This window comes from Eubalaena glacialis, chromosome 10, assembly GCF_028564815.1.
Source record: "Eubalaena glacialis isolate mEubGla1 chromosome 10, mEubGla1.1.hap2.+ XY, whole genome shotgun sequence".
Taxonomy (NCBI): domain Eukaryota; kingdom Metazoa; phylum Chordata; class Mammalia; order Artiodactyla; family Balaenidae; genus Eubalaena; species Eubalaena glacialis.
The window spans coordinates 35468052-35490581 of record NC_083725.1 but is presented as its reverse complement, the minus strand read 5'-3'; positions in this window follow the sequence as shown (position 1 = coordinate 35490581).

The following is a 22530-nucleotide window of genomic DNA, read 5'->3' as shown; positions in this document are numbered from 1 at the left end:
AAAAGCTTACTACCTTGAAACTAAAGCAGAACAACGATGAAGGCCTCATGGAGCTGCTGCACGCCTCTCGTTTTGCAAGGATAATCAGGGCCTTACTTCGAAGCTTGGGCTCACGTTGACTTTCACTTTAGGTATAGCGCAGAGCAGGGTGAGCTTCCAACAAGGAACTGGAAACCCAAGGTTTCTTAGGAGAAAACTCATTTTCTTCTCAGAACCATGCCGGCAGTGAGGAAAACCCCGGCAACAACAATGCTTTTCAGGTAGCTTCGAGGCCGCATGAACGGAGCTTTCATAATGGGAAAAGAAGCCTTATGCCATCAGTCTCCAATTTCTAGGTTGACACGCAGCATACACGCAGGACCAGAGCTCACTGTCTCTACGCAGTGTTCTGGTACCGAAACGGTTGCTTAAGCAAAGTCCCTAGGAGTCTTGGAAAGCTTACTACCGTGAAACTAAAGCAGAACAGCGATGAAGGCCTCATGGAGCTGCTGCACGCCTCCCGTTTTGCCAGGATAATCAGGGCCTTACTTCGAGGCTAGTGCTCACATTGACTTTCACGTTTGGTATAGAGCAGAGCCGGGTGAGCTTCCAACTAGGAACTGGAAGCACAAGGTTTCTTTCGAGAAAACTCATTTTCTTCTATGTGCCATGCCGGCTGTAAGTAAAAGCACGGTAACAACAGTGCTTTTCAGGTAGCTTCGGGGCCGCATCAACGGCGCTTTCATAATGGGAAAACTAGCCTTGTGCCGTCAGTCTCTAATTTCTAGGTTGACACGCAGCATACACGCAGGAGCAGAGCTTCCTGGTTCTACGCAGTGTTCTGGTACTGAAACGGGTGCTGAAGCAAGGCCCCTAGGAGTGTTGAAAAGCTTACTACCTTGAAACTAAAGCAGAACAACGATGAAGGCCTCATGGAGCTGCTGCACGCCTCTCGTTTTGCAAGGATAATCAGGGCCTTACTTCGAAGCTTGGGCTCACGTTGACTTTCACTTTAGGTATAGCGCAGAGCAGGGTGAGCTTCCAACAAGGAACTGGAAACCCAAGGTTTCTTAGGAGAAAACTCATTTTCTTCTCAGAACCATGCCGGCAGTGAGGAAAACCCCGGCAACAACAATGCTTTTCAGGTAGCTTCGAGGCCGCATGAACGGAGCTTTCATAATGGGAAAAGAAGCCTTATGCCATCAGTCTCCAATTTCTAGGTTGACACGCAGCATACACGCAGGACCAGAGCTTACTGTCTCTACGCAGTGTTCTGGTACCGAAACGGTTGCTTAAGCAAAGTCCCTAGGAATGTTGGAAAGCTTACTACCGTGAAACTAAAGCAGAACAGCGATGAAGGCCTCATGGAGCTGCTGCACGCCTCCCGTATTGCCAGCATAATCAGGGCCTTACTTCGAGGCTAGTGCTCACATTGACTTTCACGTTTGGTATAGAGCAGAGCCGGGTGAGCTTCCAACTAGGAACTGGAAGCACAAGGTTTCTTTCGAGAAAACTCATTTTCTTCTATGTGCCATGCCGGCTGTAAGTAAAAGCACGGTAACAACAGTGCTTTTCAGGTAGCTTCGAGGCCGCATGAATGGAGCTTTCATAATGGGAAAACTAGCCTTGTGCCGTCAGTCTCTAATTTCTAGGTTGACACGCAGCATACACGCAGGAGCAGAGCTTCCTGGTTCTACGCAGTGTTCTGGTACTGAAACGGGTGCTGAAGCAAGGCCCCTAGGAGTGTTGAAAAGCTTACTACCTTGAAACTAAAGCAGAACAACGATGAAGGCCTCATGGAGCTGCTGCACGCCTCTCGTTTTGCAAGGATAATCAGGGCCTTACTTCGAAGCTTGGGCTCACGTTGACTTTCACTTTAGGTATAGCGCAGAGCAGGGTGAGCTTCCAACAAGGAACTGGAAACCCAAGGTTTCTTAGGAGAAAACTCATTTTCTTCTCAGAACCATGCCGGCAGTGAGGAAAACCCCGGCAACAACAATGCTTTTCAGGTAGCTTCGAGGCCGCATGAACGGAGCTTTCATAATGGCAAAAGAAGCCTTATGCCATCAGTCTCCAATTTCTAGGTTGACACGCAGCATACACGCAGGACCAGAGCTTACTGTCTCTACGCAGTGTTCTGGTACCGAAACGGTTGCTTAAGCAAAGTCCCTAGGAGTCTTGGAAAGCTTACTACCGTGAAACTAAAGCAGAACAGCGATGAAGGCCTCATGGAGCTGCTGCACGCCTCCCGTTTTGCCAGGATAATCAGGGCCTTACTTCGAGGCTAGTGCTCACATTGACTTTCACGTTTGGTATAGAGCAGAGCCGGGTGAGCTTCCAACTAGGAACTGGAAGCACAAGGTTTCTTTCGAGAAAACTCATTTTCTTCTATGTGCCATGCCGGCTGTAAGTAAAAGCACGGTAACAACAGTGCTTTTCAGGTAGCTTCGGGGCCGCATCAACGGCGCTTTCATAATGGGAAAACTAGCCTTGTGCCGTCAGTCTCTAATTTCTAGGTTGACACGCAGCATACACGCAGGAGCAGAGCTTCCTGGTTCTACGCAGTGTTCTGGTACTGAAACGGGTGCTGAAGCAAGGCCCCTAGGAGTGTTGAAAAGCTTACTACCTTGAAACTAAAGCAGAACAACGATGAAGGCCTCATGGAGCTGCTGCACGCCTCTCGTTTTGCAAGGATAATCAGGGCCTTACTTCGAAGCTTGGGCTCACGTTGACTTTCACTTTAGGTATAGCGCAGAGCAGGGTGAGCTTCCAACAAGGAACTGGAAACCCAAGGTTTCTTAGGAGAAAACTCAGTTTCTTCTCAGAACCATGCCGGCAGTGAGGAAAACCCCGGCAACAACAATGCTTTTCAGGTAGCTTCGAGGCCGCATGAACGGAGCTTTCATAATGGGAAAAGAAGCCTTATGCCATCAGTCTCCAATTTCTAGGTTGACACGCAGCATACACGCAGGACCAGAGCTTACTATCTCTACGCAGTGTTCTGGTACCGAAACGGTTGCTTAAGCAAAGTCCCTAGGAATGTTGGAAAGCTTACTACCGTGAAACTAAAGCAGAACAGCGATGAAGGCCTCATGGAGCTGCTGCACGCCTCCCGTTTTGCCAGCATAATCAGGGCCTTACTTCGAGGCTAGTGCTCACATTGACTTTCACGTTTGGTATAGAGCAGAGCCGGGTGAGCTTCCAACTAGGAACTGGAAGCACAAGGTTTCTTTCGAGAAAACTCATTTTCTTCTATGTGCCATGCCGGCTGTAAGTAAAAGCACGGTAACAACAGTGCTTTTCAGGTAGCTTCGGGGCCGCATGAACGGAGCTTTCATAATGGGAAAACTAGCCTTGTGCCATCAGTCTCTAATTTCTAGGTTGACACGCAGCATACACGCAGGACCAGAGCTTACTGTCTCTACGCAGTGTTCTGGTACCGAAACGGTTGCTTAAGCAAAGTCCCTAGGAATGTTGGAAAGCTACTACCGTGAAACTAAAGCAGAACAGCGATGAAGGCCTCATGGAGCTGCTGCACGCCTCCCGTTTTGCCAGCATAATCAGGGCCTTACTTCGAGGCTAGTGCTCACATTGACTTTCACGTTTGGTATAGAGCAGAGCAGGGTGAGCTTCCAACTAGGAACTGGAAGCACAAGGTTTCTTTCGAGAAAACTCATTTTCTTCTATGAACCATGCCAGCTGTACGTAAAAGCACGGTAACTACAGTGCTTTTCAGGTAGCTTCGGGGCCGCATCAACGGAGCTTTCATCATGGGAAAACTAGCTTTGTGCCATCAGTCTCTAATTTCTAGGTTGACACGCAGCATACACGCAGGAGCAGAGCTTCCTGGTTCTACGCAGTGTTCTGGTACTGAAACGGGTATTGAAGCAAGGCCCCTAGGAGTGTTGAAAAGCTTACTACCTTGAAACTAAAGCAGAACAACGATGAAGGCCTCATGGAGCTGCTGCACGCCTCTCGTTTTGCAAGGATAATCAGGGCCTTACTTCGAAGCTTGGGCTCACGTTGACTTTCACTTTAGGTATAGCGCAGAGCAGGGTGAGCTTCCAACAAGGAACTGGAAACCCAAGGTTTCTTAGGAGAAAACTCATTTTCTTCTCAGAACCATGCCGGCAGTGAGGAAAACCCCGGCAACAACAATGCTTTTCAGGTAGCTTCGAGGCCGCATGAACGGAGCTTTCATAATGGGAAAAGAAGCCTTATGCCATCAGTCTCCAATTTCTAGGTTGACACGCAGCATACACGCAGGACCAGAGCTCACTGTCTCTACGCAGTGTTCTGGTACCGAAACGGTTGCTTAAGCAAAGTCCCTAGGAGTCTTGGAAAGCTTACTACCGTGAAACTAAAGCAGAACAGCGATGAAGGCCTCATGGAGCTGCTGCACGCCTCCCGTTTTGCCAGGATAATCAGGGCCTTACTTCGAGGCTAGTGCTCACATTGACTTTCACGTTTGGTATAGAGCAGAGCCGGGTGAGCTTCCAACTAGGAACTGGAAGCACAAGGTTTCTTTCGAGAAAACTCATTTTCTTCTATGTGCCATGCCGGCTGTAAGTAAAAGCACGGTAACAACAGTGCTTTTCAGGTAGCTTCGGGGCCGCATCAACGGCGCTTTCATAATGGGAAAACTAGCCTTGTGCCGTCAGTCTCTAATTTCTAGGTTGACACGCAGCATACACGCAGGAGCAGAGCTTCCTGGTTCTACGCAGTGTTCTGGTACTGAAACGGGTGCTGAAGCAAGGCCCCTAGGAGTGTTGAAAAGCTTACTACCTTGAAACTAAAGCAGAACAACGATGAAGGCCTCATGGAGCTGCTGCACGCCTCTCGTTTTGCAAGGATAATCAGGGCCTTACTTCGAAGCTTGGGCTCACGTTGACTTTCACTTTAGGTATAGCGCAGAGCAGGGTGAGCTTCCAACAAGGAACTGGAAACCCAAGGTTTCTTAGGAGAAAACTCATTTTCTTCTCAGAACCATGCCGGCAGTGAGGAAAACCCCGGCAACAACAATGCTTTTCAGGTAGCTTCGAGGCCGCATGAACGGAGCTTTCATAATGGGAAAAGAAGCCTTATGCCATCAGTCTCCAATTTCTAGGTTGACACGCAGCATACACGCAGGACCAGAGCTTACTGTCTCTACGCAGTGTTCTGGTACCGAAACGGTTGCTTAAGCAAAGTCCCTAGGAATGTTGGAAAGCTTACTACCGTGAAACTAAAGCAGAACAGCGATGAAGGCCTCATGGAGCTGCTGCACGCCTCCCGTATTGCCAGCATAATCAGGGCCTTACTTCGAGGCTAGTGCTCACATTGACTTTCACGTTTGGTATAGAGCAGAGCCGGGTGAGCTTCCAACTAGGAACTGGAAGCACAAGGTTTCTTTCGAGAAAACTCATTTTCTTCTATGTGCCATGCCGGCTGTAAGTAAAAGCACGGTAACAACAGTGCTTTTCAGGTAGCTTCGAGGCCGCATGAATGGAGCTTTCATAATGGGAAAACTAGCCTTGTGCCATCAGTCTCTAATTTCTAGGTTGACACGCAGCATACACGCAGGAGCAGAGCTTCCTGGTTCTACGCAGTGTTCTGGTACTGAAACGGGTGCTGAAGCAAGGCCCCTAGGAGTGTTGAAAAGCTTACTACCTTGAAACTAAAGCAGAACAACGATGAAGGCCTCATGGAGCTGCTGCACGCCTCTCGTTTTGCAAGGATAATCAGGGCCTTACTTCGAAGCTTGGGCTCACGTTGACTTTCACTTTAGGTATAGCGCAGAGCAGGGTGAGCTTCCAACAAGGAACTGGAAACCCAAGGTTTCTTAGGAGAAAACTCATTTTCTTCTCAGAACCATGCCGGCAGTGAGGAAAACCCCGGCAACAACAATGCTTTTCAGGTAGCTTCGAGGCCGCATGAACGGAGCTTTCATAATGGCAAAAGAAGCCTTATGCCATCAGTCTCCAATTTCTAGGTTGACACGCAGCATACACGCAGGACCAGAGCTTACTGTCTCTACGCAGTGTTCTGGTACCGAAACGGTTGCTTAAGCAAAGTCCCTAGGAGTCTTGGAAAGCTTACTACCGTGAAACTAAAGCAGAACAGCGATGAAGGCCTCATGGAGCTGCTGCACGCCTCCCGTTTTGCCAGGATAATCAGGGCCTTACTTCGAGGCTAGTGCTCACATTGACTTTCACGTTTGGTATAGAGCAGAGCCGGGTGAGCTTCCAACTAGGAACTGGAAGCACAAGGTTTCTTTCGAGAAAACTCATTTTCTTCTATGTGCCATGCCGGCTGTAAGTAAAAGCACGGTAACAACAGTGCTTTTCAGGTAGCTTCGGGGCCGCATCAACGGCGCTTTCATAATGGGAAAACTAGCCTTGTGCCGTCAGTCTCTAATTTCTAGGTTGACACGCAGCATACACGCAGGAGCAGAGCTTCCTGGTTCTACGCAGTGTTCTGGTACTGAAACGGGTGCTGAAGCAAGGCCCCTAGGAGTGTTGAAAAGCTTACTACCTTGAAACTAAAGCAGAACAACGATGAAGGCCTCATGGAGCTGCTGCACGCCTCTCGTTTTGCAAGGATAATCAGGGCCTTACTTCGAAGCTTGGGCTCACGTTGACTTTCACTTTAGGTATAGCGCAGAGCAGGGTGAGCTTCCAACAAGGAACTGGAAACCCAAGGTTTCTTAGGAGAAAACTCAGTTTCTTCTCAGAACCATGCCGGCAGTGAGGAAAACCCCGGCAACAACAATGCTTTTCAGGTAGCTTCGAGGCCGCATGAACGGAGCTTTCATAATGGGAAAAGAAGCCTTATGCCATCAGTCTCCAATTTCTAGGTTGACACGCAGCATACACGCAGGACCAGAGCTTACTATCTCTACGCAGTGTTCTGGTACCGAAACGGTTGCTTAAGCAAAGTCCCTAGGAATGTTGGAAAGCTTACTACCGTGAAACTAAAGCAGAACAGCGATGAAGGCCTCATGGAGCTGCTGCACGCCTCCCGTTTTGCCAGCATAATCAGGGCCTTACTTCGAGGCTAGTGCTCACATTGACTTTCACGTTTGGTATAGAGCAGAGCCGGGTGAGCTTCCAACTAGGAACTGGAAGCACAAGGTTTCTTTCGAGAAAACTCATTTTCTTCTATGTGCCATGCCGGCTGTAAGTAAAAGCACGGTAACAACAGTGCTTTTCAGGTAGCTTCGGGGCCGCATGAACGGAGCTTTCATAATGGGAAAACTAGCCTTGTGCCATCAGTCTCTAATTTCTAGGTTGACACGCAGCATACACGCAGGACCAGAGCTTACTGTCTCTACGCAGTGTTCTGGTACCGAAACGGTTGCTTAAGCAAAGTCCCTAGGAATGTTGGAAAGCTTACTACCGTGAAACTAAAGCAGAACAGCGATGAAGGCCTCATGGAGCTGCTGCACTCCTCCCGTTTTGCCAGCATAATCAGGGCCTTACTTCGAGGCTAGTGCTCACATTGACTTTCCCGTTTGGTATAGAGCAGAGCAGGGTGAGCTTCCAACTAGGAACTGGAAGCACAAGGTTTCTTTCGAGAAAACTCATTTTCTTCTATGAACCATGCCAGCTGTACGTAAAAGCACGGTAACTACAGTGCTTTTCAGGTAGCTTCGGGGCCGCATCAACGAAGCTTTCATCATGGGAAAACTAGCCTTGTGCCATCAGTCTCTAATTTCTAGGTTGACACGCAGCATACACGCAGGAGCAGAGCTTCCTGGTTCTACGCAGTGTTCTGGTACTGAAACGGGTATTGAAGCAAGGCCCCTAGGAGTGTTGAAAAGCTTACTACCTTGAAACTAAAGCAGAACAACGATGAAGGCCTCATGGAGCTGCTGCACGCCTCTCGTTTTGCAAGGATAATCAGGGCCTTACTTCGAAGCTTGGGCTCACGTTGACTTTCACTTTAGGTATAGCGCAGAGCAGGGTGAGCTTCCAACAAGGAACTGGAAACCCAAGGTTTCTTAGGAGAAAACTCATTTTCTTCTCAGAACCATGCCGGCAGTGAGGAAAACCCCGGCAACAACAATGCTTTTCAGGTAGCTTCGAGGCCGCATGAACGGAGCTTTCATAATGGGAAAAGAAGCCTTATGCCATCAGTCTCCAATTTCTAGGTTGACACGCAGCATACACGCAGGACCAGAGCTTACTGTCTCTACGCAGTGTTCTGGTACCGAAACGGTTGCTTAAGCAAAGTCCCTAGGAGTCTTGGAAAGCTTACTACCGTGAAACTAAAGCAGAACAGCGATGAAGGCCTCATGGAGCTGCTGCACGCCTCCCGTTTTGCCAGGATAATCAGGGCCTTACTTCGAGGCTAGTGCTCACATTGACTTTCACGTTTGGTATAGAGCAGAGCCGGGTGAGCTTCCAACTAGGAACTGGAAGCACAAGGTTTCTTTCGAGAAAACTCATTTTCTTCTATGTGCCATGCCGGCTGTAAGTAAAAGCACGGTAACAACAGTGCTTTTCAGGTAGCTTCGGGGCCGCATGAACGGAGCTTTCATAATGGGAAAACTAGCCTTGTGCCATCAGTCTCTAATTTCTAGGTTGACACGCAGCATACACGCAGGACCAGAGCTTACTGTCTCTACGCAGTGTTCTGGTACCGAAACGGTTGCTTAAGCAAAGTCCCTAGGAATGTTGGAAAGCTACTACCGTGAAACTAAAGCAGAACAGCGATGAAGGCCTCATGGAGCTGCTGCACGCCTCCCGTTTTGCCAGCATAATCAGGGCCTTACTTCGAGGCTAGTGCTCACATTGACTTTCACGTTTGGTATAGAGCAGAGCAGGGTGAGCTTCCAACTAGGAACTGGAAGCACAAGGTTTCTTTCGAGAAAACTCATTTTCTTCTATGAACCATGCCAGCTGTACGTAAAAGCACGGTAACTACAGTGCTTTTCAGGTAGCTTCGGGGCCGCATCAACGGAGCTTTCATCATGGGAAAACTAGCCTTGTGCCATCAGTCTCTAATTTCTAGGTTGACACGCAGCATACACGCAGGAGCAGAGCTTCCTGGTTCTACGCAGTGTTCTGGTACTGAAACGGGTGCTGAAGCAAGGCCCCTAGGAGTGTTGAAAAGCTTACTACCTTGAAACTAAAGCAGAACAACGATGAAGGCCTCATGGAGCTGCTGCACGCCTCTCGTTTTGCAAGGATAATCAGGGCCTTACTTCGAAGCTTGGGCTCACGTTGACTTTCACTTTAGGTATAGCGCAGAGCAGGGTGAGCTTCCAACAAGGAACTGGAAACCCAAGGTTTCTTAGGAGAAAACTCAGTTTCTTCTCAGAACCATGCCGGCAGTGAGGAAAACCCCGGCAACAACAATGCTTTTCAGGTAGCTTCGAGGCCGCATGAACGGAGCTTTCATAATGGCAAAAGAAGCCTTATGCCATCAGTCTCCAATTTCTAGGTTGACACGCAGCATACACGCAGGACCAGAGCTTACTATCTCTCCGCAGTGTTCTGGTACCGAAACGGTTGCTTAAGCAAAGTCCCTAGGAATGTTGGAAAGCTTACTACCGTGAAACTAAAGCAGAACAGCGATGAAGGCCTCATGGAGCTGCTGCACGCCTCCCGTTTTGCCAGCATAATCAGGGCCTTACTTCGAGGCTAGTGCTCACATTGACTTTCACGTTTGGTATAGAGCAGAGCCGGGTGAGCTTCCAACTAGGAACTGGAAGCACAAGGTTTCTTTCGAGAAAACTCATTTTCTTCTATGTGCCATGCCGGCTGTAAGTAAAAGCACGGTAACAACAGTGCTTTTCAGGTAGCTTCGGGGCCGCATGAACGGAGCTTTCATAATGGGAAAACTAGCCTTGTGCCATCAGTCTCTAATTTCTAGGTTGACACGCAGCATACACGCAGGACCAGAGCTTACTGTCTCTACGCAGTGTTCTGGTACCGAAACGGTTGCTTAAGCAAAGTCCCTAGGAATGTTGGAAAGCTACTACCGTGAAACTAAAGCAGAACAGCGATGAAGGCCTCATGGAGCTGCTGCACGCCTCCCGTTTTGCCAGCATAATCAGGGCCTTACTTCGAGGCTAGTGCTCACATTGACTTTCACGTTTGGTATAGAGCAGAGCAGGGTGAGCTTCCAACTAGGAACTGGAAGCACAAGGTTTCTTTCGAGAAAACTCATTTTCTTCTATGAACCATGCCAGCTGTACGTAAAAGCACGGTAACTACAGTGCTTTTCAGGTAGCTTCGGGGCCGCATCAACGGAGCTTTCATCATGGGAAAACTAGCCTTGTGCCATCAGTCTCTAATTTCTAGGTTGACACGCAGCATACACGCAGGAGCAGAGCTTCCTGGTTCTACGCAGTGTTCTGGTACTGAAACGGGTGCTGAAGCAAGGCCCCTAGGAGTGTTGAAAAGCTTACTACCTTGAAACTAAAGCAGAACAACGATGAAGGCCTCATGGAGCTGCTGCACGCCTCTCGTTTTGCAAGGATAATCAGGGCCTTACTTCGAAGCTTGGGCTCACGTTGACTTTCACTTTAGGTATAGCGCAGAGCAGGGTGAGCTTCCAACAAGGAACTGGAAACCCAAGGTTTCTTAGGAGAAAACTCATTTTCTTCTCAGAACCATGCCGGCAGTGAGGAAAACCCCGGCAACAACAATGCTTTTCAGGTAGCTTCGAGGCCGCATGAACGGAGCTTTCATAATGGGAAAAGAAGCCTTATGCCATCAGTCTCCAATTTCTAGGTTGACACGCAGCATACACGCAGGACCAGAGCTTACTGTCTCTACGCAGTGTTCTCGTACCGAAACGGTTGCTTAAGCAAAGTCCCTAGGAGTCTTGGAAAGCTTACTACCGTGAAACTAAAGCAGAACAGCGATGAAGGCCTCATGGAGCTGCTGCACGCCTCCCGTTTTGCCAGGATAATCAGGGCCTTACTTCGAGGCTAGTGCTCACATTGACTTTCACGTTTGGTATAGAGCAGAGCAGGGTGAGCTTCCAACTAGGAACTGGAAGCACAAGGTTTCTTTCGAGAAAACTCATTTTCTTCTATGTGCCATGCCGGCTGTAAGTAAAAGCACGGTAACAACAGTGCTTTTCAGGTAGCTTCGGGGCCGCATCAATGGAGCTTTCATAATGGGAAAACTAGCCTTGTGCCGTCAGTCTCTAATTTCTAGGTTGACACGCAGCATACACGCAGGAGCAGAGCTTCCTGGTTCTACGCAGTGTTCTGGTACTGAAACGGGTGCTGAAGCAAGGCCCCTAGGAGTGTTGAAAAGCTTACTACCTTGAAACTAAAGCAGAACAACGATGAAGGCCTCATGGAGCTGCTGCACGCCTCTCGTTTTGCAAGGATAATCAGGGCCTTACTTCGAAGCTTGGGCTCACGTTGACTTTCACTTTAGGTATAGCGCAGAGCAGGGTGAGCTTCCAACAAGGAACTGGAAACCCAAGGTTTCTTAGGAGAAAACTCATTTTCTTCTCAGAACCATGCCGGCAGTGAGGAAAACCCCGGCAACAACAATGCTTTTCAGGTAGCTTCGAGGCCGCATGAACGGAGCTTTCATAATGGGAAAAGAAGCCTTATGCCATCAGTCTCCAATTTCTAGGTTGACACGCAGCATACACGCAGGACCAGAGCTTACTGTCTCTACGCAGTGTTCTGGTACCGAAACGGTTGCTTAAGCAAAGTCCCTAGGAGTCTTGGAAAGCTTACTACCGTGAAACTAAAGCAGAACAGCGATGAAGGCCTCATGGAGCTGCTGCACGCCTCCCGTTTTGCCAGGATAATCAGGGCCTTACTTCGAGGCTAGTGCTCACATTGACTTTCACGTTTGGTATAGAGCAGAGCAGGGTGAGCTTCCAACTAGGAACTGGAAGCACAAGGTTTCTTTCGAGAAAACTCATTTTCTTCTATGTGCCATGCCGGCTGTAAGTAAAAGCACGGTAACAACAGTGCTTTTCAGGTAGCTTCGGGGCCGCATCAATGGAGCTTTCATAATGGGAAAACTAGCCTTGTGCCGTCAGTCTCTAATTTCTAGGTTGACACGCAGCATACACGCAGGAGCAGAGCTTCCTGGTTCTACGCAGTGTTCTGGTACTGAAACGGGTGCTGAAGCAAGGCCCCTAGGAGTGTTGAAAATCTTACTACCTTGAAACTAAAGCAGAACAACGATGAAGGCCTCATGGAGCTGCTGCACGCCTCTCGTTTTGCAAGGATAATCAGGGCCTTACTTCGAAGCTTGGGCTCACGTTGACTTTCACTTTAGGTATAGCGCAGAGCAGGGTGAGCTTCCAACAAGGAACTGGAAACCCAAGGTTTCTTAGGAGAAAACTCATTTTCTTCTCAGAACCATGCCGGCAGTGAGGAAAACCCCGGCAACAACAATGCTTTTCAGGTAGCTTCGAGGCCGCATGAACGGAGCTTTCATAATGGGAAAAGAAGCCTTATGCCATCAGTCTCCAATTTCTAGGTTGACACGCAGCATACACGCAGGACCAGAGCTTACTGTCTCTACGCAGTGTTCTGGTACCGAAACGGTTGCTTAAGCAAAGTCCCTAGGAATGTTGGAAAGCTTACTACCGTGAAACTAAAGCAGAACAGCGATGAAGGCCTCATGGAGCTGCTGCACGCCTCCCGTATTGCCAGCATAATCAGGGCCTTACTTCGAGGCTAGTGCTCACATTGACTTTCACGTTTGGTATAGAGCAGAGCCGGGTGAGCTTCCAACTAGGAACTGGAAGCACAAGGTTTCTTTCGAGAAAACTCATTTTCTTCTATGTGCCATGCCGGCTGTAAGTAAAAGCACGGTAACAACAGTGCTTTTCAGGTAGCTTCGAGGCCGCATGAATGGAGCTTTCATAATGGGAAAACTAGCCTTGTGCCATCAGTCTCTAATTTCTAGGTTGACACGCAGCATACACGCAGGAGCAGAGCTTCCTGGTTCTACGCAGTGTTCTGGTACTGAAAAGGGTGCTGAAGCAAGGCCCCTAGGAGTGTTGAAAAGCTTACTACCTTGAAACTAAAGCAGAACAACGATGAAGGCCTCATGGAGCTGCTGCACGCCTCTCGTTTTGCAAGGATAATCAGGGCCTTACTTCAAAGCTTGGGCTCACGTTGACTTTCACTTTAGGTATAGCGCAGAGCAGGGTGAGCTTCCAACAAGGAACTGGAAACCCAAGGTTTCTTAGGAGAAAACTCATTTTCTTCTCAGAACCATGCCGGCAGTGAGGAAAACCCCGGCAACAACAATGCTTTTCAGGTAGCTTCGAGGCCGCATGAACGGAGCTTTCATAATGGGAAAAGAAGCCTTATGCCATCAGTCTCCAATTTCTAGGTTGACACGCAGCATATACGCAGGACCAGAGCTTACTGTCTCTACGCAGTGTTCTGGTACCGAAACGGTTGCTTAAGCAAAGTCCCTAGGAGTCTTGGAAAGCTTACTACCGTGAAACTAAAGCAGAACAGCGATGAAGGCCTCATGGAGCTGCTGCACGCCTCCCGTTTTGCCAGGATAATCAGGGCCTTACTTCGAGGCTAGTGCTCACATTGACTTTCACGTTTGGTATAGAGCAGAGCCGGGTGAGCTTCCAACTAGGAACTGGAAGCACAAGGTTTCTTTCGAGAAAACTCATTTTCTTCTATGTGCCATGCCGGCTGTAAGTAAAAGCACGGTAACAACAGTGCTTTTCAGGTAGCTTCGGGGCCGCATCAACGGCGCTTTCATAATGGGAAAACTAGCCTTGTGCCGTCAGTCTCTAATTTCTAGGTTGACACGCAGCATACACGCAGGAGCAGAGCTTCCTGGTTCTACGCAGTGTTCTGGTACTGAAACGGGTGCTGAAGCAAGGCCCCTAGGAGTGTTGAAAAGCTTACTACCTTGAAACTAAAGCAGAACAACGATGAAGGCCTCATGGAGCTGCTGCACGCCTCTCGTTTTGCAAGGATAATCAGGGCCTTACTTCGAAGCTTGGGCTCACGTTGACTTTCACTTTAGGTATAGCGCAGAGCAGGGTGAGCTTCCAACAAGGAACTGGAAACCCAAGGTTTCTTAGGAGAAAACTCAGTTTCTTCTCAGAACCATGCCGGCAGTGAGGAAAACCCCGGCAACAACAATGCTTTTCAGGTAGCTTCGAGGCCGCATGAACGGAGCTTTCATAATGGGAAAAGAAGCCTTATGCCATCAGTCTCCAATTTCTAGGTTGACACGCAGCATACACGCAGGACCAGAGCTTACTATCTCTACGCAGTGTTCTGGTACCGAAACGGTTGCTTAAGCAAAGTCCCTAGGAATGTTGGAAAGCTTACTACCGTGAAACTAAAGCAGAACAGCGATGAAGGCCTCATGGAGCTGCTGCACGCCTCCCGTATTGCCAGCATAATCAGGGCCTTACTTCGAGGCTAGTGCTCACATTGACTTTCACGTTTGGTATAGAGCAGAGCCGGGTGAGCTTCCAACTAGGAACTGGAAGCACAAGGTTTCTTTCGAGAAAACTCATTTTCTTCTATGTGCCATGCCGGCTGTAAGTAAAAGCACGGTAACAACAGTGCTTTTCAGGTAGCTTCGAGGCCGCATGAATGGAGCTTTCAAAACGGGAAAACAAGCCTTATGCCATCAGTCTCTAATTTCTAGGTTGACACGCAGCATACACGCAGGAGCAGAGCTTCCTGGTTCTACGCAGTGTTCTGGTACTGAAACGGGTGCTGAAGCAAGGCCCCTAGGAGTGTTGAAAAGCTTAGTACCTTGAAACTAAAGCAGAACAACGATGAAGGCCTCATGGAGCTGCTGCACGCCTCTCGTTTTGCAAGGATAATCAGGGCCTTACTTCGAAGCTTGGGCTCACGTTGACTTTCACTTTAGGTATAGCGCAGAACAGGGTGAGCTTCCAACAAAGAACTGGAAACCCAAGGTTTCTTAGGAGAAAACTCATTTTCTCCTCAGAACCATGCCGGCAGTGAGGAAAACCCCGGCAACAACAATGCTTTTCAGGTAGCTTCGAGGCCGCATGAACGGAGCTTTCATAATGGGAAAAGAAGCCTTATGCCATCAGTCTCCAATTTCTAGGTTGACACGCAGCATACACGCAGGACCAGAGCTTACTGTCTCTACGCAGTGTTCTGGTACCGAAACGGTTGCTTAAGCAAAGTCCCTAGGAATGTTGGAAAGCTACTACCGTGAAACTAAAGCAGAACAGCGATGAAGGCCTCATGGAGCTGCTGCACGCCTCCCGTTTTGCCAGCATAATCAGGGCCTTACTTCGAGGCTAGTGCTCACATTGACTTTCACGTTTGGTATAGAGCAGAGCAGGGTGAGCTTCCAACTAGGAACTGGAAGCACAAGGTTTCTTTCGAGAAAACTCATTTTCTTCTATGAACCATGCCAGCTGTAAGTAAAAGCACGGTAACTACAGTGCTTTTCAGGTAGCTTCGGGGCCGCATCAACGGAGCTTTCATAATGGGAAAACTAGCCTTGTGCCATCAGTCTCTAATTTCTAGGTTGACACGCAGCATACACGCAGGAGCAGAGCTTCCTGGTTCTACGCAGTGTTCTGGTACTGAAACGGGTGCTGAAGCAAGGCCCCTAGGAGTGTTGAAAAGCTTACTACCTTGAAACTAAAGCAGAACAACGATGAAGGCCTCATGGAGCTGCTGCACGCCTCTCGTTTTGCAAGGATAATCAGGGCCTTACTTCGAAGCTTGGGCTCACGTTGACTTTCACTTTAGGTATAGCGCAGAGCAGGGTGAGCTTCCAACAAGGAACTGGAAACCCAAGGTTTCTTAGGAGAAAACTCCTTTTCTTCTCAGAACCATGCCGGCAGTGAGGAAAACCCCGGCAACAACAATGCTTTTCAGGTAGCTTCGAGGCCGCATGAACGGAGCTTTCATAATGGGAAAAGAAGCCTTATGCCATCAGTCTCCAATTTCTAGGTTGACACGCAGCATACACGCAGGACCAGAGCTTACTGTCTCTACGCAGTGTTCTGGTACCGAAACGGTTGCTTAAGCAAAGTCCCTAGGAGTCTTGGAAAGCTTACTACCGTGAAACTAAAGGAGAACAGCGATGAAGGCCTCATGGAGCTGCTGCACGCCTCCCGTTTTGCCAGGATAATCAGGGCCTTACTTCGAGGCTAGTGCTCACATTGACTTTCACGTTTGGTATAGAGCAGAGCCGGGTGAGCTTCCAACTAGGAACTGGAAGCACAAGGTTTCTTTCGAGAAAACTCATTTTCTTCTATGTGCCATGCCGGCTGTAAGTAAAAGCACGGTAACAACAGTGCTTTTCAGGTAGCTTCGGGGCCGCATCAACGGAGCTTTCATAATGGGAAAACTAGCCTTGTGCCGTCAGCCTCTAATTTCTAGGTTGACACGCAGCATATACGCAGGAGCAGAGCTTCCTGGTTCTACGCAGTGTTCTGGTACTGAAACGGGTGCTGAAGCAAGTCCCCTAGGAGTGTTGAAAAGCTCACTACCTTGAAACTAAAGCAGAAAACGATGAAGGTCTCATGGAGCTGCTGCACGCCTCTCGTTTTGCAAGGATAATCAGGGCCTTACTTCGAAGCTTGGGCTCACGTTGACTTTTACTTTAGGTATAGCGCAGAACAGGGTGAGCTTCCAACAAAGAACTGGAAACCCAAGGTTTCTTAGGAGAAAACTCATTTTCTCCTCAGAACCATGCCGGCAGTGAGGAAAACCCCGGCAACAACAATGCTTTTCAGGTAGCTTCGAGGCCGCATGAACGGAGCTTTCATAATGGGAAAAGAAGCCTTATGCCATCAGTCTCCAATTTCTAGGTTGACACGCAGCATACACGCAGGACCAGAGCTTACTGTCTCTACGCAGTGTTCTGGTACCGAAACGGTTGCTTAAGCAAAGTCCCTAGGAATGTTGGAAAGCTACTACCGTGAAACTAAAGCAGAACAGCGATGAAGGCCTCATGGAGCTGCTGCACGCCTCCCGTTTTGCCAGCATAATCAGGGCCTTACTTCGAGGCTAGTGCTCACATTGACTTTCACGTTTGGTATAGAGCAGAGCAGGGTGAGCTTCCAACTAGGAACTGGAAGCACAAGGTTTCTTTCGAGAAAACTCATTTTCTTCTATGAACCATGCCAGCTGTAAGTAAAAGCACGGTAACAACAGTGCTTTTCAGGTAGCTTCGGGGCCGCATCAACGGAGCTTTCATAATGGGAAAACTAGCCTTGTGCCGTCAGTCTCTAATTTCTAGGTTGACACGCAGCATACACGCAGGAGCAGAGCTTCCTGGTTCTACGCAGTGTTCTGGTACTGAAACGGGTGCTGAAGCAAGGCCCCTAGGAGTGTTGAAAAGCTTACTACCTTGAAACTAAAGCAGAACAACGATGAAGGCCTCATGGAGCTGCTGCACGCCTCTCGTTTTGCAAGGATAATCAGGGCCTTACTTCGAAGCTTGGGCTCACGTTGACTTTCACTTTAGGTATAGCGCAGAGCAGGGTGAGCTTCCAACAAGGAACTGGAAACCCAAGGTTTCTTAGGAGAAAACTCATTTTCTTCTCAGAACCATGCCGGCAGTGAGGAAAACCCCGGCAACAACAATGCTTTTCAGGTAGCTTCGAGGCCGCATGAACGGAGCTTTCATAATGGGAAAAGAAGCCTTATGCCATCAGTCTCCAATTTCTAGGTTGACACGCAGCATACACGCAGGACCAGAGCTTACTGTCTCTACGCAGTGTTCTGGTACCGAAACGGTTGCTTAAGCAAAGTCCCTAGGAGTCTTGGAAAGCTTACTACCGTGAAACTAAAGCAGAACAGCGATGAAGGCCTCATGGAGCTGCTGCACGCCTCCCGTTTTGCCAGGATAATCAGGGCCTTACTTCGAGGCTAGTGCTCACATTGACTTTCACGTTTGGTATAGAGCAGAGCCGGGTGAGCTTCCAACTAGGAACTGGAAGCACAAGGTTTCTTTCGAGAAAACTCATTTTCTTCTATGTGCCATGCCGGCTGTAAGTAAAAGCACGGTAACAACAGTGCTTTTCAGGTAGCTTCGGGGCCGCATCAATGGAGCTTTCATAATGGGAAAACTAGCCTTGTGCCGTCAGTCTCTAATTTCTAGGTTGACACGCAGCATACACGCAGGAGCAGAGCTTCCTGGTTCTACGCAGTGTTCTGGTACTGAAACGGGTGCTGAAGCAAGTCCCCTAGGAGTGTTGAAAAGCTTAGTACCTTGAAACTAAAGCAGAACAACGATGAAGGCCTCATGGAGCTGCTGCACGCCTCTCGTTTTGCAAGGATAATCAGGGCCTTACTTCGAAGCTTGGGCTCACGTTGACTTTCACTTTAGGTATAGCGCAGAACAGGGTGAGCTTCCAACAAAGAACTGGAAACCCAAGGTTTCTTAGGAGAAAACTCATTTTCTCCTCAGAACCATGCCGGCAGTGAGGAAAACCCCGGCAACAACAATGCTTTTCAGGTAGCTTCGAGGCCGCATGAACGGAGCTTTCATAATGGGAAAAGAAGCCTTATGCCATCAGTCTCCAATTTCTAGGTTGACACGCAGCATACACGCAGGACCAGAGCTTACTGTCTCTACGCAGTGTTCTGGTACCGAAACGGTTGCTTAAGCAAAGTCCCTAGGAGTCTTGGAAAGCTTACTACCGTGAAACTAAAGGAGAACAGCGATGAAGGCCTCATGGAGCTGCTGCACGCCTCCCGTTTTGCCAGGATAATCAGGGCCTTACTTCGAGGCTAGTGCTCACATTGACTTTCACGTTTGGTATAGAGCAGAGCCGGGTGAGCTTCCAACTAGGAACTGGAAGCACAAGGTTTCTTTCGAGAAAACTCATTTTCTTCTATGTGCCATGCCGGCTGTAAGTAAAAGCACGGTAACAACAGTGCTTTTCAGGTAGCTTCGAGGCCGCATGAATGGAGCTTTCAAAACGGGAAAACAAGCCTTATGCCATCAGTCTCTAATTTCTAGGTTGACACGCAGCATACACGCAGGAGCAGAGCTTCCTGGTTCTACGCAGTGTTCTGGTACTGAAACGGGTGCTGAAGCAAGGCCCCTAGGAGTGTTGAAAAGCTTAGTACCTTGAAACTAAAGCAGAACAACGATGAAGGCCTCATGGAGCTGCTGCACGCCTCTCGTTTTGCAAGGATAATCAGGGCCTTACTTCGAAGCTTGGGCTCACGTTGACTTTCACTTTAGGTATAGCGCAGAACAGGGTGAGCTTCCAACAAAGAACTGGAAACCCAAGGTTTCTTAGGAGAAAACTCATTTTCTCCTCAGAACCATGCCGGCAGTGAGGAAAACCCCGGCAACAACAATGCTTTTCAGGTAGCTTCGAGGCCGCATGAACGGAGCTTTCATAATGGGAAAAGAAGCCTTATGCCATCAGTCTCCAATTTCTAGGTTGACACGCAGCATACACGCAGGACCAGAGCTTACTGTCTCTACGCAGTGTTCTGGTACCGAAACGGTTGCTTAAGCAAAGTCCCTAGGAATGTTGGAAAGCTACTACCGTGAAACTAAAGCAGAACAGCGATGAAGGCCTCATGGAGCTGCTGCACGCCTCCCGTTTTGCCAGCATAATCAGGGCCTTACTTCGAGGCTAGTGCTCACATTGACTTTCACGTTTGGTATAGAGCAGAGCAGGGTGAGCTTCCAACTAGGAACTGGAAGCACAAGGTTTCTTTCGAGAAAACTCATTTTCTTCTATGAACCATGCCAGCTGTAAGTAAAAGCACGGTAACTACAGTGCTTTTCAGGTAGCTTCGGGGCCGCATCAACGGAGCTTTCATAATGGGAAAACTAGCCTTGTGCCATCAGTCTCTAATTTCTAGGTTGACACGCAGCATACACGCAGGAGCAGAGCTTCCTGGTTCTACGCAGTGTTCTGGTACTGAAACGGGTGCTGAAGCAAGGCCCCTAGGAGTGTTGAAAAGCTTACTACCTTGAAACTAAAGCAGAACAACGATGAAGGCCTCATGGAGCTGCTGCACGCCTCTCGTTTTGCAAGGATAATCAGGGCCTTACTTCGAAGCTTGGGCTCACGTTGACTTTCACTTTAGGTATAGCGCAGAGCAGGGTGAGCTTCCAACAAGGAACTGGAAACCCAAGGTTTCTTAGGAGAAAACTCCTTTTCTTCTCAGAACCATGCCGGCAGTGAGGAAAACCCCGGCAACAACAATGCTTTTCAGGTAGCTTCGAGGCCGCATGAACGGAGCTTTCATAATGGGAAAAGAAGCCTTATGCCATCAGTCTCCAATTTCTAGGTTGACACGCAGCATACACGCAGGACCAGAGCTTACTGTCTCTACGCAGTGTTCTGGTACCGAAACGGTTGCTTAAGCAAAGTCCCTAGGAGTCTTGGAAAGCTTACTACCGTGAAACTAAAGGAGAACAGCGATGAAGGCCTCATGGAGCTGCTGCACGCCTCCCGTTTTGCCAGGATAATCAGGGCCTTACTTCGAGGCTAGTGCTCACATTGACTTTCACGTTTGGTATAGAGCAGAGCCGGGTGAGCTTCCAACTAGGAACTGGAAGCACAAGGTTTCTTTCGAGAAAACTCATTTTCTTCTATGTGCCATGCCGGCTGTAAGTAAAAGCACGGTAACAACAGTGCTTTTCAGGTAGCTTCGGGGCCGCATCAACGGAGCTTTCATAATGGGAAAACTAGCCTTGTGCCGTCAGCCTCTAATTTCTAGGTTGACACGCAGCATATACGCAGGAGCAGAGCTTCCTGGTTCTACGCAGTGTTCTGGTACTGAAACGGGTGCTGAAGCAAGTCCCCTAGGAGTGTTGAAAAGCTCACTACCTTGAAACTAAAGCAGAAAACGATGAAGGTCTCATGGAGCTGCTGCACGCCTCTCGTTTTGCAAGGATAATCAGGGCCTTACTTCGAAGCTTGGGCTCACGTTGACTTTTACTTTAGGTATAGCGCAGAACAGGGTGAGCTTCCAACAAAGAACTGGAAACCCAAGGTTTCTTAGGAGAAAACTCATTTTCTCCTCAGAACCATGCCGGCAGTGAGGAAAACCCCGGCAACAACAATGCTTTTCAGGTAGCTTCGAGGCCGCATGAACGGAGCTTTCATAATGGGAAAAGAAGCCTTATGCCATCAGTCTCCAATTTCTAGGTTGACACGCAGCATACACGCAGGACCAGAGCTTACTGTCTCTACGCAGTGTTCTGGTACCGAAACGGTTGCTTAAGCAAAGTCCCTAGGAATGTTGGAAAGCTACTACCGTGAAACTAAAGCAGAACAGCGATGAAGGCCTCATGGAGCTGCTGCACGCCTCCCGTTTTGCCAGGATAATCAGGGCCTTACTTCGAGGCTAGTGCTCACATTGACTTTCACGTTTGGTATAGAGCAGAGCAGGGTGAGCTTCCAACTAGGAACTGGAAGCACAAGGTTTCTTTCGAGAAAACTCATTTTCTTCTATGAACCATGCCAGCTGTAAGTAAAAGCACGGTAACAACAGTGCTTTTCAGGTAGCTTCGGGGCCGCATCAACGGAGCTTTCATAATGGGAAAACTAGCCTTGTGCCGTCAGTCTCTAATTTCTAGGTTGACACGCAGCATACACGCAGGAGCAGAGCTTCCTGGTTCTACGCAGTGTTCTGGTACTGAAACGGGTGCTGAAGCAAGGCCCCTAGGAGTGTTGAAAAGCTTACTACCTTGAAACTAAAGCAGAACAACGATGAAGGCCTCATGGAGCTGCTGCACGCCTCTCGTTTTGCAAGGATAATCAGGGCCTTACTTCGAAGCTTGGGCTCACGTTGACTTTCACTTTAGGTATAGCGCAGAGCAGGGTGAGCTTCCAACAAGGAACTGGAAACCCAAGGTTTCTTAGGAGAAAACTCATTTTCTTCTCAGAACCATGCCGGCAGTGAGGAAAACCCCGGCAACAACAATGCTTTTCAGGTAGCTTCGAGGCCGCATGAACGGAGCTTTCATAATGGGAAAAGAAGCCTTATGCCATCAGTCTCCAATTTCTAGGTTGACACGCAGCATACACGCAGGACCAGAGCTTACTGTCTCTACGCAGTGTTCTGGTACCGAAACGGTTGCTTAAGCAAAGTCCCTAGGAGTCTTGGAAAGCTTACTACCGTGAAACTAAATCAGAACAGCGATGAAGGCCTCATGGAGCTGCTGCACGCCTCCCGTTTTGCCAGGATAATCAGGGCCTTACTTCGAGGCTAGTGCTCACATTGACTTTCACGTTTGGTATAGAGCAGAGCCGGGTGAGCTTCCAACTAGGAACTGGAAGCACAAGGTTTCTTTCGAGAAAACTCATTTTCTTCTATGTGCCATGCCGGCTGTAAGTAAAAGCACGGTAACAACAGTGCTTTTCAGGTAGCTTCGGGGCCGCATCAATGGAGCTTTCATAATGGGAAAACTAGCCTTGTGCCGTCAGTCTCTAATTTCTAGGTTGACACGCAGCATACACGCAGGAGCAGAGCTTCCTGGTTCTACGCAGTGTTCTGGTACTGAAACGGGTGCTGAAGCAAGTCCCCTAGGAGTGTTGAAAAGCTTAGTACCTTGAAACTAAAGCAGAACAACGATGAAGGCCTCATGGAGCTGCTGCACGCCTCTCGTTTTG